This window comes from Papilio xuthus, unplaced genomic scaffold (genome assembly GCF_000836235.2).
Source record: "Papilio xuthus unplaced genomic scaffold, Pxut_1.1 DF826933.1, whole genome shotgun sequence".
In the NCBI taxonomy this organism is placed as follows: Eukaryota; Metazoa; Arthropoda; class Insecta; order Lepidoptera; family Papilionidae; genus Papilio; species Papilio xuthus.
Genome location: NW_013531716.1, coordinates 289,434 through 305,062, shown reverse-complemented (window position 1 = coordinate 305,062; position 15,629 = coordinate 289,434). Strand labels below are relative to the sequence as shown.

The 15,629-nt window shown below is 33.3% G+C and overlaps 1 protein-coding gene across 2 annotated transcripts in view; it reads left to right on the top strand.

Annotated features, from left to right (window-relative positions):
* Nucleotides 1-5,370: 5,370 nt before the first annotated feature.
* The window catches only part of form3 (FH2 domain-containing protein formin 3), a 44,342-nt gene continuing 34,083 nt past the window's right edge, over nt 5,371-15,629 (top strand). For both annotated transcript variants that reach the window (XM_013318046.1, XM_013318045.1), the window contains exon 1: nt 5,371-5,527. The gene's annotated coding sequence lies outside the window, so the exon portion shown is untranslated. The remainder of the gene's footprint in view (nt 5,528-15,629) is intronic.

Here is a 15,629-nt window from a genome sequence, read left to right as displayed (position 1 = left end):
AACGGCTGCACCGATTCTGATGGGACATGGATAGGAAAGAAAAGTTGATGCTCGCGGACATAGGCTACTTTTTTTAATTCTGCCCTGAATAAATTGCAGGCAATCTCTGGTTAATATATAAATTGTAAATTAGAAATATTATAATTATGTATTATAATATCGCACTTCCAATAAGTTCTAATAAGGCATATGACCATGAAGATGTGACTAATAATTTTGATCCGGAACAGAACAGTCTCGCCTCTCGTTACATTTGAATCACTTTGCTAAGTAAAAAACTAATTTACATTGTAACGGTTTACGCTTTAATCAGTATACTTTGGTACCGGAGTTATTTCTTTTATTACCAACAAAAAACGTAAAATCGAGATATTTTGTAGATCAAATCTTGTTAACAATTTATTGATAACAGTTTGAGTAAACATACTAATTTTGGCATAGATGTAGAACATGGTGTGGATGTCACGGGCTACTTATTAAGCTTTTTTATACAAAGTCGACAGCTAGTTTTGTTAATAATAATTTGGGTATTTAAAATATATACATAAGTGTTCGCTATACCGGACAAACTGCAAAGAATTCTCGGCGATCAGTAGTCAAATTAAAAAAAAAACTAATTAAAAATTCTTGACACATTCGTCCATTAAAACGCATCCGTCCCCAATACCAACTTGAAATGCGATTGCCGAAATAGATATACCAATATTTTCTACCTTATCACCTTAAACATAAGGTTTATTACTTTTATGTGCTGTCAACCTAAACAATTTAAATAATCTTGTAAAATTTGAAGTACAACAAAGTTTAGTGGGTTACTTAAATAAGCGTGAATGATACGATTTTGACATTTATTTCCGTCTTCTTGGTGCTATATTCGTGTGAAGTATTTCTGTTGTGTTTTAAAATATTTTTATAAAATATTCATCACGAGAAAAACAATTAAATAATAAAATATAATACAAATACTAAAATGTCAACGTTTAATAAATATTTTTAATCAATAGACAAAAGCTTTTATTCAATTATATTGTTGTTTCTTGGCCAGCGTGGTTGACTATGGCCTAATCACCCTTAACTTAGGGTAGGCTCCGAGCCCCTCGGTGGGGACGTATAGTGAGCTGATGATGATATTGTTGTTTCTGCCTTTTCAAAATGAACGAGGGAGATAGCTACATGATTTGTATTTTTTTTTTGGATATGCGATTGTACCTACCGCTTAGTAATTTTATCCCTATTTGACTTTAGTTAAGTGCCTTTTATTTTAGCTATGTTTACACAATAAACATTTGTTCTAAGGATCAGAATTCACTAAAAGATTAGAAACTAGACACTGATTAAACTCCTGTCGAAAACACATTATAAGTCTATAGTTAATTACGGTTTAAAACCACACAACAGTAACAAAGTTGGTTAACTGTAATCTTCAAAGGGAACGCTAGATGGCGCTTGAGTGTTACGAAACAGTATAAATATAGTATTTTAAAATAGGTTATTAAACTAATTATGGTGGGAATGAATCAGTCGAGCTTTTGATCTATTCCCCAGTTGGTACAGTCCTTCGGGGACTACGAAACCCGCTATTTTTGTACCGGTCGCGAAACAGGCCGACACTTCTCGACCATTTCCGGCATTTTAAGATTTTTTTCTATTTCCAGATGGTATTTTAACTAACCGATCAGAACATCTTATGTGCCACTTATTTTATATCTACGAATAATATATGTTTTTAAGTAAATTTTAAGTTACTGACAATATAATATGAAAGTTTGTGAAAGTACACTAAGTAAGTGTGTGTACACTGTACTTAGAAACCTGGATTAGGGTCTTTTGGTAGGTTTATATTGACCATAACGGTGGCATATTCCTGGTGGTATTAATGTAATATCTTACTCATATTATAAATGCGAATGTTTGTTAAAAGATATCTCTAGAACGTCGCCATGGATCTCGCTAAAATTTGGCATTGATGTAGAACATAGTCTGAAAGAACACAGGCTTCAAATTATGGTTTTTTAATCCCGCACGGACGGAGTCGCGGGTGACAGCTAGTAGCTGATACAAAAGGGCTGTATAATATTATATTAGTGAAATCGATTGACCAGGACTATTAATATAGTCTCGTGTATAACTTTAGGTTATAGACATAAATATTTTTATATTTAGTAACGTTAGCAACCCGCATGACCTCTAGTGGTTCAAGTTATGATTAATGTACCTAAATATAAATACATGACATTAACCCAGCTGTTAGATGGTGACGCGACAAATTGTGACAGCTTCGAGACATGTCAATGCAATATAATATAAATTGAATTGATGAAAAAGTTGTGCCGTTTGTTACAAAACTCGATCGATATTAATTTTATTTATACAAAATATAATTCTATTATATTTCCTCTACTGCTATTATAACAATAAGTTGACTTACTTTTACAATAAGTATAATAATAGAAAACTTTAGTACCGTTAGTCTTGTAATATTAAACACGTAAGTCTTAATATTAAGTTCCTTTTTTTAGTTATTTTGTAGGTTATGACGTGAAATTATAAGTAACCTTATTAGTAATATATGTAAAAAGATATCTTTGATATCTCAGCTTCCAGTAGTGCATTCAAAATATATATAAACAAGTTTTAGAGTAAAGTATCTATCTAGTCATTAACTTAGGTAATTTGTCAGTAGAAAACTATTTGACCCAGATACTCGGCCTGGGGCGTGTGAACTATCGAAAGTGACCGAAAATGCGTTGAATAAACACATTATTTTCTGTTGACAAAACTTTCCAGCGTCTTTAGATATGGATTTTGATTTGAAAACTCTTGTTAAAATTGTTTGATATGTAGTAGTAATCGTTTTATAATCTTATCTTACTAATATTATAAATGCGAATGTTTGAATGGATGGATGTATGTTTGTTTGATGGTATCTCCAAAGTGGCTTAACGGATCTTGATGAAATTTGGCATGGATGTAGATCATAGTTTGGAGGAACGTATAGGCTACGAATTATTATTGTAATTGTGCGCGAACGGTGTCGTGGGCTACAGCTAGTCTTATATTTCTTGTTTAATTCTTGATTCATACATTCATTGTAACATTCATGATAATTTTAAAAATAATTCATTACAATAGAGGGATGTTATTAATTTAACATGAGAATAATGTGCACTCTTAGTCATAACATTTAATATAATAATTATTATTTAGTTTTGAATAGATCAAAATAAATTTTGTAAACGACACTATGTGTTATCACAGCTTATTGCTGTATTTTATAAAAAGTAAACATTAAAATAGTCATTAACCGTGGATTTCTGAGAGCGAAATACCCGTTTAAAACATATATGGTTATCTCTGTTTTGTCTAAGACAATGAAAGGGATGATGATATGTTTTATACAAAGATTTTGATCTGAGTATATTTGAACATAATCTATGTTTTACTCCTTTGTGTGTATATGAAACCGCGACTGTAACTCTTATTTGCAGAGTTAACTGTTTGCAAATAAACTGCAGTTAACAGTTATCTTAAAGCAAATTAACTTAACCTAAATTAAAAACACTAAATGTTCAAAAGTTCATATCTCAATATATTTTACAGAAGAACTTCATGGAGTTCCAAAAGTCAAAAAAGAAAAAAATTGTATTACTTTTTTATAACTCGAACAAAAGTTGCTATTTTCTATATTGTGCATTATAATGTCGTTATTAGAACAAAACAGCATTAGGTAGAGTGAGGCGAGTGGTCGGACGAGGTCTGCGATGCCTCCCACGCGCAGCCTTGGCGCCACCGCTACAGCCTGCGCATGCGCAAAATGTACGATACTTATTTACCTTATGTTGGTAAAATTTGTATTACCAATATAAAATCAAATTATATTATACTAGACAGGCTTAAAAGCGTGGTATTCTGTGGTTCTTTGATATTCGCCATTTTGACGCTGACGGTATCGGCTGTTACAGTGTTAGAAACTCGAGCTAATCAAAAATATAGCTGAAAGTAACGTATACAGGCTCTTTTAAGATGAAACAAAAGCTGCTATTTTCAAGCAACGACCTGTCTAGCGAATATGTATAGAGGTCAATGAGTGCTTAGTGAATATGCGCTTGATACTAGTTAAAATATTCACATAAAAGTAGAGTCGTTGTTACTATTTGATTTCTTATTTTAAAATTCGAGCTAAATTCTCCGAAAGTTAATAAGAAACTAAATTTCTTTTTGGTGCTACCAAACGACATCTTTGAACCTCTAGACAGTACACATTTCGTGTCGTATGTTTTTATTTTTAAAATAACTGTTTTTGCATGAAAAAGAAGCAAACCATTTTAAATAATATTCGCTACTACGTCGCTTTCTTTGTATCGATCTTACTATAACTGAGATATGAGATAACGATTTTAACGAACTTTAGCCTCCTTAAGGTCCTTATCATTAGAGATAAGGTGCTAGGTCTTTGAGCGCGCTGGCCGCTTGTATTTATAGGCCCGATGTTTGTGATAACAACTTCTCTCCGTACATTATCACTAGAGATAATACTGCATTTGTATTATAATTAACGTTTCACTTGCGAAAAGCTTGATAAGCTTATTAGAGCGCATTCACACGAGCGCTTTTTAACGCCGCGTTGAAACTCGGTGTTGTCGACTCTGAAGCGACGAATGTTTTAAAAACAAGTTAGTTCCCTTCGCTTATCATACATCGTGAAAAGCGTTTTAGATTGAAATGAAGTTTTTCTTTTCGAACGGTTTTTACCGCGCGTTAAAAAGACGCCCATGCGAATGGAGGCTACGTCTTAAAAAACAAATTGGCTTCCTCTGTTATGTTAGTTCTGGAGTACTGACTTTTGTTTCTTCCTTTAAGTGTCAAAGATAATGATAGGGGTTTTATATTGAGAAATTGGTCTCTGAAACCAACGGTAAATATGTATTTTCTTAAAAATGTTTAAATCAAATCAAATAGACCTTCAATTTGTTTGCTCAAATGTTTTATATACAATTGCAATGGAAGTTTGCGCACTTTCATAACTTTTCGCACTTCGCACTTCTAGCTTGTGTAACTTTATGCCCAGCACTAACTTTACTATACGCAGATTATTAGCACAATGCTTTATTTTGCAACGCCATTATTTTATCAATAATGTTGAAGGTTCAAGCCTTTTATTGATTATTGTATATGTGATGTGCTAAAAAAATAATGGGACTTTAAAAGTCGCCCTTTTTAAAGATAAATTTCTTAAATAATTAAGTAACATTATGCTTATATTTTGTATGAAAAAGAAAATGTTTACCGAAAGTTTTTTTTTAATTTTTAGCCTTTAACGTTACCCTTTTCTCAGTCGGATAACATGTAACTTTGTCTGTTGCAGGTCAAAGGAATAACTGACTTAAAACAAACGACGTAGAGTTCCAAATACAACGACACGACAATGTGATGTGAATCGACACGATACAAAATCCTGTGCTAGTGTGTGCTTGTGTGTTTTGTGGCTATGGTGCTGTCCTCATAGTGACGTCACGGATTCTAATCGGTAAGTTATTTTATAATTTTGGACTTTGATTTAATAATTATAAAAAACAATTTTTAACGATAATATTCTGCTTTTATTTTCTTTCGCAATAACCAACTTTCTTTTTTAATGTAATTAGTACATGAACATAACGCTTAGTTATAAATAGTCCTTAATTTAATTTAGCTTTGGATAGAGGTACGCTTTGTCTGACACATCGTACACAGAGTTATTTCATTCTATTGAACAATAAAAGAAAAATATTTAATCAATTATAGAGTTAGACAATTGCAATGAATAGAACTCCCGCGGTTAGCGAACCGGTAATTAACAACAACCAATTTAATGAGTCTGAAGGCCGGCACAAACACGATAAGTAGACGATCTCTTGCGATATATACTCACGACTCTAGAATTTTTTCTAGTTAAGAACACATGAGATGACTAGCTTTTTCCTATACCTAATAATTTAAAGAAAAGCCTGACTTACTCTATGATGTTCCATAGAATATTCGTTTTAAAAATCCATCGAGTTGTTTAATTTTGTAGTTCACAACGGTAATAATAGCCAGATGCCTAATTTAGTCCTCTTTCCCTTCCCACCCTTTTTCTTATAAGGAAAGTATTGAAAGTGGAAAGGAACTTTCCGGATGAGAGGATGCACGGGAAGGGAAGATCTTTTCTTTCTGTGCATCCTCTCCTTCGTCGATTAAAGGTAGGCAACGCATATGCAATTGCGTATGTCTATGGGCAACGTTCACTTCGCTATTTCAGCGATTTCAGGTGGCCGCTCGCTCGTTTACCACATTATGATATAAAAAAAATCGAAATAAATTACTTTCTTACCGTTAAGTAGGTATGAACAGAGTTTAATACTACGTAGACATCATTATGACCGTTACGTTAAATTATTATTTTCTACGAATAAATTGTAGTCAGTTTTGAAGAATTTAACTAAGTTTGTGACTATCCCAATTAGATCATACAACTCATCTAAGCTTACAGCAAATAGAATGAATAAACTAAGAATCTCAGGCGCCGAGTGTAGATATTTACGACTATATTTACGCGGCCCGTCAGCGCAGGGATGGAATGCCGATGCACTGTGTCGGCCGATATGCCGGGGAGAGAATTAATTGCCACGCAGAGTGACAGATCTTCAATTGAACACACTCAGAACTAATTGTCAACGCATGTCTTCTACAAGTATTAGTGACAGTGATGTTGACCTATCCACATACGAAAGTGATAAAATTAAATCAAAATTATAGGCGTAGTACTTAAGTTAAGGTTCTTTTACATTATCTAACACATCTTTATCTCTTTCTTTCTATTACATAAATATAAGTGTTACTTCTCGTTTTTATTTTTTATTTATTTGTCGTGACTGGTCTCGGTTTAGACTTGAGATATCTTCCCAGCAGCTAAGTTACTATACAAATTGATTAGCCGCTCTGTTTAGTGTTTGCCTTCATTTCAAGAGTGATGGACACAGTAATGCTGGTCCGTGGTTTTAAAAATATCATGGAAGTTTCTTTCTTGTTTACCAAAAAGCCCTAAGGTTCTGTAGGCAGCAACCTTCACGTGGTCGTCAGAACATCTGTTCTGGGGAATGCTGTCGGGTTTCGCAACACGCTGTATAAGGATAAAGGGGTCATTGCCACGCCGCGTGGCCTTTGCTCATGCGCCGGCGCCGGCGAACATTCTGCGTCCCGCGGCGCGTTAATTTCGTTGTTAACACGAGAATATCCGCGCCCTAAAGGACCAAGGTCATAATAAAAGGTCTTATAAAATTAAAAGTATTAACCTAAATTGTTTTTAACAATTCTCGTTAAATTGATATAGTTATGCGCATATAATCCGAAGCAAGGAAGGATATTTCAGACGGAGCAATAAACATTATATATCTTTAATTCTGTTCTTTTCTGTCTCTAGATTTTAAAAAATATGATAAACAAATATTCTAAGCGATTCAGTTCTAAAGAACCTAGAATATTAATAATAACTAAGTAAGACAAAGCTACTCTTGATTCCTAGAAGTCATCGTTTTAAGATGAGTCGAACAATAAGTAGGTAACCCACGCTACATCTGTGCGAGCACTTGACCGTGACCCGGTTAGCTAGTAGCGTCGCCCGGCGCCGCCTGCTAAAGGATAAACTCCGTAATAACATTGTTATTAATAAACTGATTGTTGCAAATTATGACGTCAACAACAACTGTTGGACACAATTTATGACTCGTCTTAGTCATTTATCTGTGTTGGCGCCAATTTTATTGTATCAAGGTGAACAACCCCTACATTACTTAATTTTTTAAGTTGCGCATTAAAAATATTTACTTCAAACAATCTTTATTTTCATCTCTTTTTCGGCGATTCATAACCAACCTTCTTTTAAAGACGAGGTAGTTGCTTGTATTTTTAATAAAGAACATAATACATTTTGGTGATGGTACAATCAGGAACAGCGTTGCGAACTCAGCATGTGTGATGGCTACTGACAGTTATGGTACAGTCACTGACACAATAACTAAGAACTGACAGTTCGCTGGCTCGTTGGCTTCGTTGGCTGTATTGTCAGCTACAGTGGGTACAGTCAAGCTCAGTGGTACAATCACTTCCAGTAGCACAAACACGTGTTAACTGTGGTACAGTCAGTCAGAAAGGTGATTCAGGGAACACTCACGCGATATTGTTGTTGCTAAAAATAATAAAAAGATACACATTCTAAGAAATAAACATAATTCAAGTTGTATGCGTCAAGTTACTAATAAGTTATGATTATGTATATTATTGACCTTGACAATGTACCTTGAGAAAATCTACATATTGTTATGTACTTATATCTTATTCGGCGTGGGGTTAGTTATAAAATTACTATATTGTGTTTATCAGTAAATCACATACATTCAATAATAATATTATAATTATTTTAAACTTTAATAGAAATTTGTGTCACAAATAAGACGCATCCCTCTTTTCTCTTTTCCTATATATACTTTTCTATATACTCGTGAGAACTGAAATAAACAAATTAGTGTAAAACAAGCGTCACTAATCGTAGCTATAAAAGTTCGTTAAAGAAAACTTAGTCTAAACAAGTTTTCTCTTCTATACCGATTAAAGGATTCATTAGCGCATAAGGATGTTTTGACATACGATAAAATTATATCGATATTTTTCAAAATATTAATTTTTCTATCATTTTTGTTTATAAATATAATTTGTGTGATAAAACATTTTCATAAATAAATAATAAAAAAATGGCATTGGTATGTGATCTTTTTATGAGGACTGAAATGCTATATTTGTGTTTTAAGTACGAGCTGTATACATACATACATTTTGTAAGACTGATATTTGAAAGTCACTTCAAACGTTGCAAAAATCTTTTGGCATTGGCTGTAAGTATACTTTAAATAAAAGTTGTGGCATAAGACAGTAAAAATAGGAGAGCATCTAGCCTTTACATTTTATATCGGCAATAGATACGAGGCAAAGAATAACGTTGATTTCGTTTCTTGATTAATATTTATTAAAATTAGATCAAACATTACCAAGATTTGAATGGAAAGAAATGATATAGGTTGAAATCAATAAGTACAATGTTTATTATAACGTTAGCATTCGTTTCGAAATAGTGAAACCTGTTTGTTTAGCAGATTAGCTGTTAAATGTTAAACTGCAAGCAAACACGATGGCTGCGAAAGTCAACGGCCTTGACTTATCTCTGGTATGTGGGTATGTATTGACATTTCATTTTTGTTTACCATAAACATATCAAGTTCTTACTTTATGGTTTGTCCCATTGATCATATTGGATCTCATCTTTATATATAATTCAAGATCAGTGATCTTCAGGATTTAAGATGTCATATTTATTGAATTATTTGCCTTTATTAGTGATTGCTAATGTTTTTTAAACAGTTCCAAATTGCTCGTCGAAAAATTGTATTCAAACATTAATAACCAACCTTAATTACTTGACTGGTTCTTTAACGATTTACCTTAATCACAGTTATATCCATTCTAATAACATATGACTTTATCAAATGGCTTGAATATTATAATAAAGTCATACATCTAGTGTGTACAAGACCTTGATATGTTATTTCGAAAGTGTGTTTTGCAATACAATTACAAAATATCGACATGACATATCGACATCACTATGAAAGTTCACTTGACTGATGAGATCGATATAATTAAAAAGCAGTTCTTTAGCGAGCTGATTAATGTATTAGTTAGAGGAACTGTTTTTTTGTAACGATGTAAAAAGTTTAGCTTCTAATGAGCATATGTTTACTATGTACAGGTTGATATACTTTCTCTGCATATAAATCTTTACGTGGCCTTTTGAAGTGCCGATCGCATGACTATTTGAAATTATATTATGTATATTGCGAAAGATTTAATAGTATTCAGGACTATAGTAACTTGATACCGACGTTTTATATCCGATGCTCAATATGAAAGTATTCTCAAGGACAAGAGGTTCAAATAAATGCAAAATAGATTTGTGAATTTTATCTCCGAATGTCGTATTACGTCAACTTCAACTTGTAGGGAATCTTACTTATAAATCTTAGTGGCTTTATGAAGAAGGAATAGAAATATTTAACCAATGTATATCAATTTGACTGTTAACTTTATTAAGTAAAGCAATACTTTTTTGTTTAACCTTTTTTTAATACGGGGGGAGGGATCTTTGTAAAAGGCACGGTGGCTTTGGGGTGAAAGACTGAGTTAATAGAGATTCCTACTCACTAAAATCCCCTTAATGGTTCTCGGTGTCGGAATCTCCAATGGAACGTGAGACTAGTAGCTTTAACTTGCTTTCTAAGTGCAAGGACTGACAAAGTACTAATCGTATCGTAGGTATGCATTTCTCCGAACAACGGTAAGGTAGGCAGTGCCAAGGTATTTGAGGGCAAACGCTATCGTGCGGGCATCCTAGTACAATTGATGACGTCATGCATTAACACGTCCAATAGTGGCAGGAGCGATCGACCGACGCCTTCCGAGAAAGCTCCTACTAAGAACTTTATTCAGCACTCTACTTAATGACGATACATTCGATACTGGTAAATATTGTTTACGTTACAGTCACGTCTGTGGAGAAATGAGTCAATGTATGGCCAACATTTAAGATGTGTGTGCGTTATTTATTTTGCATAAATAAACTGATAGTTCTTGTGTCATGGAGTAAATTAATTATAATAAATGAAATCTATACGGACTATTTCTCGCTTTTACTATTATTAATAACAGAAGGCAATAATGGAGTTTTTAACCAATTAACTATGTTTAATAGAAACTTCATATAATCGCACGTAAAAGATGCATCTTTTTAAAATTATTCGCAGGTCACCAGACAAATTATATAACAATATGCGATAAAACAGTAGTGTGACACGTATTATTCGGTTCTCATTTAGTCGTCAGTTTAATTCCGTGACTCGCATAATGATCACACAATATTTGGTGTTGAATGACGCGACAGCAACGCGCACAACTATTTTGTAATTGATAGTTCCGAGAATGAATCCGTTTTTAAATTATGCAACTATTATTATGACGCTTACGAAGTTTGTCTACTATGTGATTGTGATCTTTTTGGTGTGTAACCTTTACGCATATTTATAATTTGCAAGCTCAAGTTGATTGATCCTTAATAGTGGACAGCTGTACCTAGTTACCATTTCAGTCTCCCTTCGTTTTAAAAATCTTTAGAAGCCTTAAGCCTTACAGGAAAATTTAAAATATTCTCTAGCATAAGACATAACTTGTTACAATGTCTCAAATCTAAACTTATTACTATGATAATTCTTTTCATATTTATAACTTAACTAATATTAAACACGCATCTAAAACAAGACAAATAATTATCAACAATCAATCGGTGCGCAAGTCGGGGCAATAAATCTGCACACGAACACAAATACAGAGACGTACAATCGAGATGTCAGCGGGCGCCATTAATCTATTGTTCATACTAGGAATCGAATCAAGGACGCCCAGTCCCCCTGCCGAGACAAATTCAAATATAACCGACGAGTTGCGACTTCTGCTTATTATGTTTATTATAAACGATTGATTATGGCATCGGATACAAATACATTACTCCAAAAACTGGCAACAATTAGTTTTGATTTAATGTAACACTTTTAGGGTCTTATTACATGAAATTACTAGCTGTCGCCCGCGACTCCGTCTGCGCGAAATTAAAACAAAAACATAACTAATAGTCTCTGTGTTCCTCCAGACTATGTTCTATATGTATGGCAAATTTAATCGAGATCCGTTCAGTCGTTACGATGATTCCTTCAAACAAACATTCATCCATCCATCCATCTAAACATTCGTATTAACAATATTAGTAAAATATGTTGAAAATCTGCTAAATCGTATTACGAGTCTTGCAAGTCTGTACTGTGAGTGTGTGTGTGTCTGTACTGAGAGAGTGTAAGTACTGTGTGAAATGACAATAAATTAATCTACTAGCAAAGTGACGACTGAAATGATAGATTGATCTAAAAGACGAAACCCGAGATTGTTGTCTCCGAATTATTGACTTGTTCTGTACAAAGTAGAAAAAATTTTATGGAGTCAAATTTGTACTATCGAGGGAATGTTTGAGGAAATCATTCGGTATTTTAATAATGGCGCTAGTATCGCCGAAGCGCGCGACACCCACGCTTCGTAATTGCTCGCTTGTTAGTCGCAATTAGCCCACAACTGGCGCTGTGACGTCACAAAACAGCAACCGATCACTAACAGAGTCTAGGAACTACAACAATCGAATGAAAGGACGATACTGAACTGCTGCCTGATCTAGGATGAACATAATTATCGTATTATACAATGGTTTCAGATTTTATTTGGCTTGACCATATACTTTTAGGAAAGCCATTCGAGAGTCAGGGTCAATAAAATAGCGGAATAGTGTAGCTACCTTTTATCGTGCAAGTGGCATTTCTTTATGCGGACTTTAATGTCCACACATATTGTCAAATGGCCATAAAAACACCGTTACGATGTCAATGACCTTGCTTGAAACTTCTTAACATTTTTAAAACTGGATACGTCAACTCTGTTACGTTTTAACACGAATTAATCAAACTGATATTATTTATAGTTGGCAAAACATAAGTTTTATTACAAACATACCTTAATGGAATCACTTACGCATTTTAGTTTTTTTTGTTTTCAATAGTTTCAAGGAATAATATAATCTATTAGGTTATCTTATCACATTTTACGTTAATAAGAAACTTATTTTCGATTGTCTGTACTTTAAACTTTTTTATATCAGGAAAAGTAATAATCACTTATATTTTAAGGCTATCTTTGTTTATTTTATCGAGTACTTCAAGGTTTAACATTTTTTTTTAGTATGTCATATATCCAAACATTATTGCATATGGTATCAAAGCAAATTCTCATTTACTTGCAAAATACCATAGTCAAAGCTTTGCCCGGCTTCATTCTCTCACTTTAATTTAACTCCGCTTTAAAATGCATTCTTATGAAAGAAAAGGCCAAAAAATATAAGGAATTCGATCGGGGCAAGTGTCAGGATCGTCTGAATGGGTGGCGGTTAAATCCGTCTGAAAAAAGACGTTCGGAAATAGTCGTCGGTCGCGGCGCCGCATGCCCGAGTACGCGCGTGCCTGGTGGCGTTTCCGAACGCACCTGTCATCCGCCATTACAAAAAAAATGACAGATATTTCGGCGCGAAAGATTTACGCAAACTTAATTAGTAACTAAATAATTTTATTGTAAACTAACGGTTGCTAAAGCCTTAGCTACTCCCACATACATCATGTAACTTTTAATAAAAGTCTACACGGATTTACAGACAGACAGATAAAAATATAAGAAATGGATTTTCGTTATCAATTACATATGTTCGAAATAGGTACAAAAGTATATACGATAATATATACAGACACTCCAATTTCATTAATTGTATATAGAGAGGGAGATTAAGTATTCGTTTTAAAGATATTGGTGAATTGTTTATTTCTTACATTTCATAATTAGTGAACATTACTCATAGATTACGTCATTGTTAACGTAAAATAAATTGTTGGATAATCCATTATCGAAATAACAATGTTGTTTAACATTTTATTTTTATTTATTAGATATTTATAATAAGTTTGATATAAAAAATTATGCAGCATTTTTATGTTGTTATAAAACAAACTTTTTACATTAATTCGTCGTTTTAATATGATAATTTAAAATTTCCGAGGCCACGCCGCAATCGGCTCTTTAATATTTACATAAATTGTTCGAAATGGTTCTCCATATGCTTATCAATGTTTTGCCTAACAACCGCTTATATGAATTTGCTTACAAAAAACTTAAACAAACCTATTCGTTGATTCCTTTTATTGATTGATATTATATTTAGAAAATCCTTTGTATTTTCTTGTTTGTAACTTGCAAGATTCTATTTAAAAGTACTTTTATTATTTCACCTTTCCAAATTTACACAAAGGTTTGCTGCTTTTATTGATCTTTAAAATTTCATGTAATCTTATTAAGATTTTTACAAACATGTTGCAAAATAATCGTACCCGTGACCTGTCAGATTGTAATCGGAACAAGTTTAGGTTATGGACGTCGACCGTGTTCGTGCCCACATCAGTTGCAAACAAACTGCCCACTAGATTATATGTAGATCTATATTTACTCTGTCTAATCGATCCATGTCACAAATGTTACAGCCATTATGTCTTAAGCCGGATGTAGGAATAATTACAATTGAACTTGGAAGAGTCCAAGAGACCGCGATGATTTCCACGTTCATATAGGATTCTCTGTTATCCAGGTTCGACTGTATTAGATGACGACACTTAACCTTTAAAACTTGCACGATCAATTTTATTTTATAAGTGAAAAATATTTCTGATATTACAGATTTTAAAAATAAATACGTGAGAAAACTTTACAGTTGAGAATAACGTGAACTAAGAAAAGTACCAATTATTTCTTTCCCTTATCCAATTAATTTTCTTCATATCCCGCTGGATCACGGACATGGACATTTTTTCCTTTTTAGTGCTGTACCAATGCTATAAATTATAAATCTATTGCGTCGGAGCCATGAGAAAGGGCGAGCCCTTATTAGGGCTCCGGTTGCCATTGAGATTTATGTGACAGCCGCGTATCGGCGGCGCGCACTCAATTGAATAATATGGCCGATTCCCGCCAACTAATCATCGGAGTTGCCAGTGCAAAAATTATATTAAATTAGTAGATTATCTCTGAATTATGATTGGACGTTATTGTTTGTTTATTAAAGCCAATGAAAGCAATTTTGTCCTACAGATAATATATTTTTTACACTATTTCTTTATACTTGAACATAACGGCTGATCATTTGAGTAAATTGTTTTGTTTTGTCAAAAATAACACAAGCGGAGAATAGTGTGTAATAATGTGACTCCCACAAAAGGTCCTTACTGATGGTAATTTAGTAACCAACCTTGACATGGATTTTTCTTTCTTCGATTGCTTTAACTTATCCACTAACAAAGATGTACATCAGTTTACTTTAAAGTAAACTTTTACTTGTCTTAGTTAATTAAACTAATGAATAACCGATCTTTTATTTCTTGGTTTTATAGAATCATCGGAACAATCAAGCGATGACATAAAGATGCGCAATTCTTACAGCATTTCAAACATCCGAGGTCCAGCCGCGTCGCTTGTAACCGGTTACCTTGACTAATCAGTTAGCGTTCACTCTCACTGCTCGATAACGATGGGAAAGCACTATTTATGTTATCGATTTGGAAATGTATGAGACTTATCAGTGGGCAAATGTATGACTCGATTGAGAATTACCATTGGCACGTTCATAATAGGTTAGTCAACGTGTTTTCTTAATTTACGGCAATAAAATGTTGCCATATAATTTTGCCAAAAAAGAAAAATATTTGGTACAGACGAATTGAGAATGTTTTTCCGGTTGGGAATTAAAATTAAAAATATTTTGTTGTATTTTATTATGATATAATTAAGTCATTTTAAAACACTATTTTATTTATTAAAGCTCTTTAATTCACGAACGTGACACATAAATGTCAATGTAAAGTTTTTTAGTACCT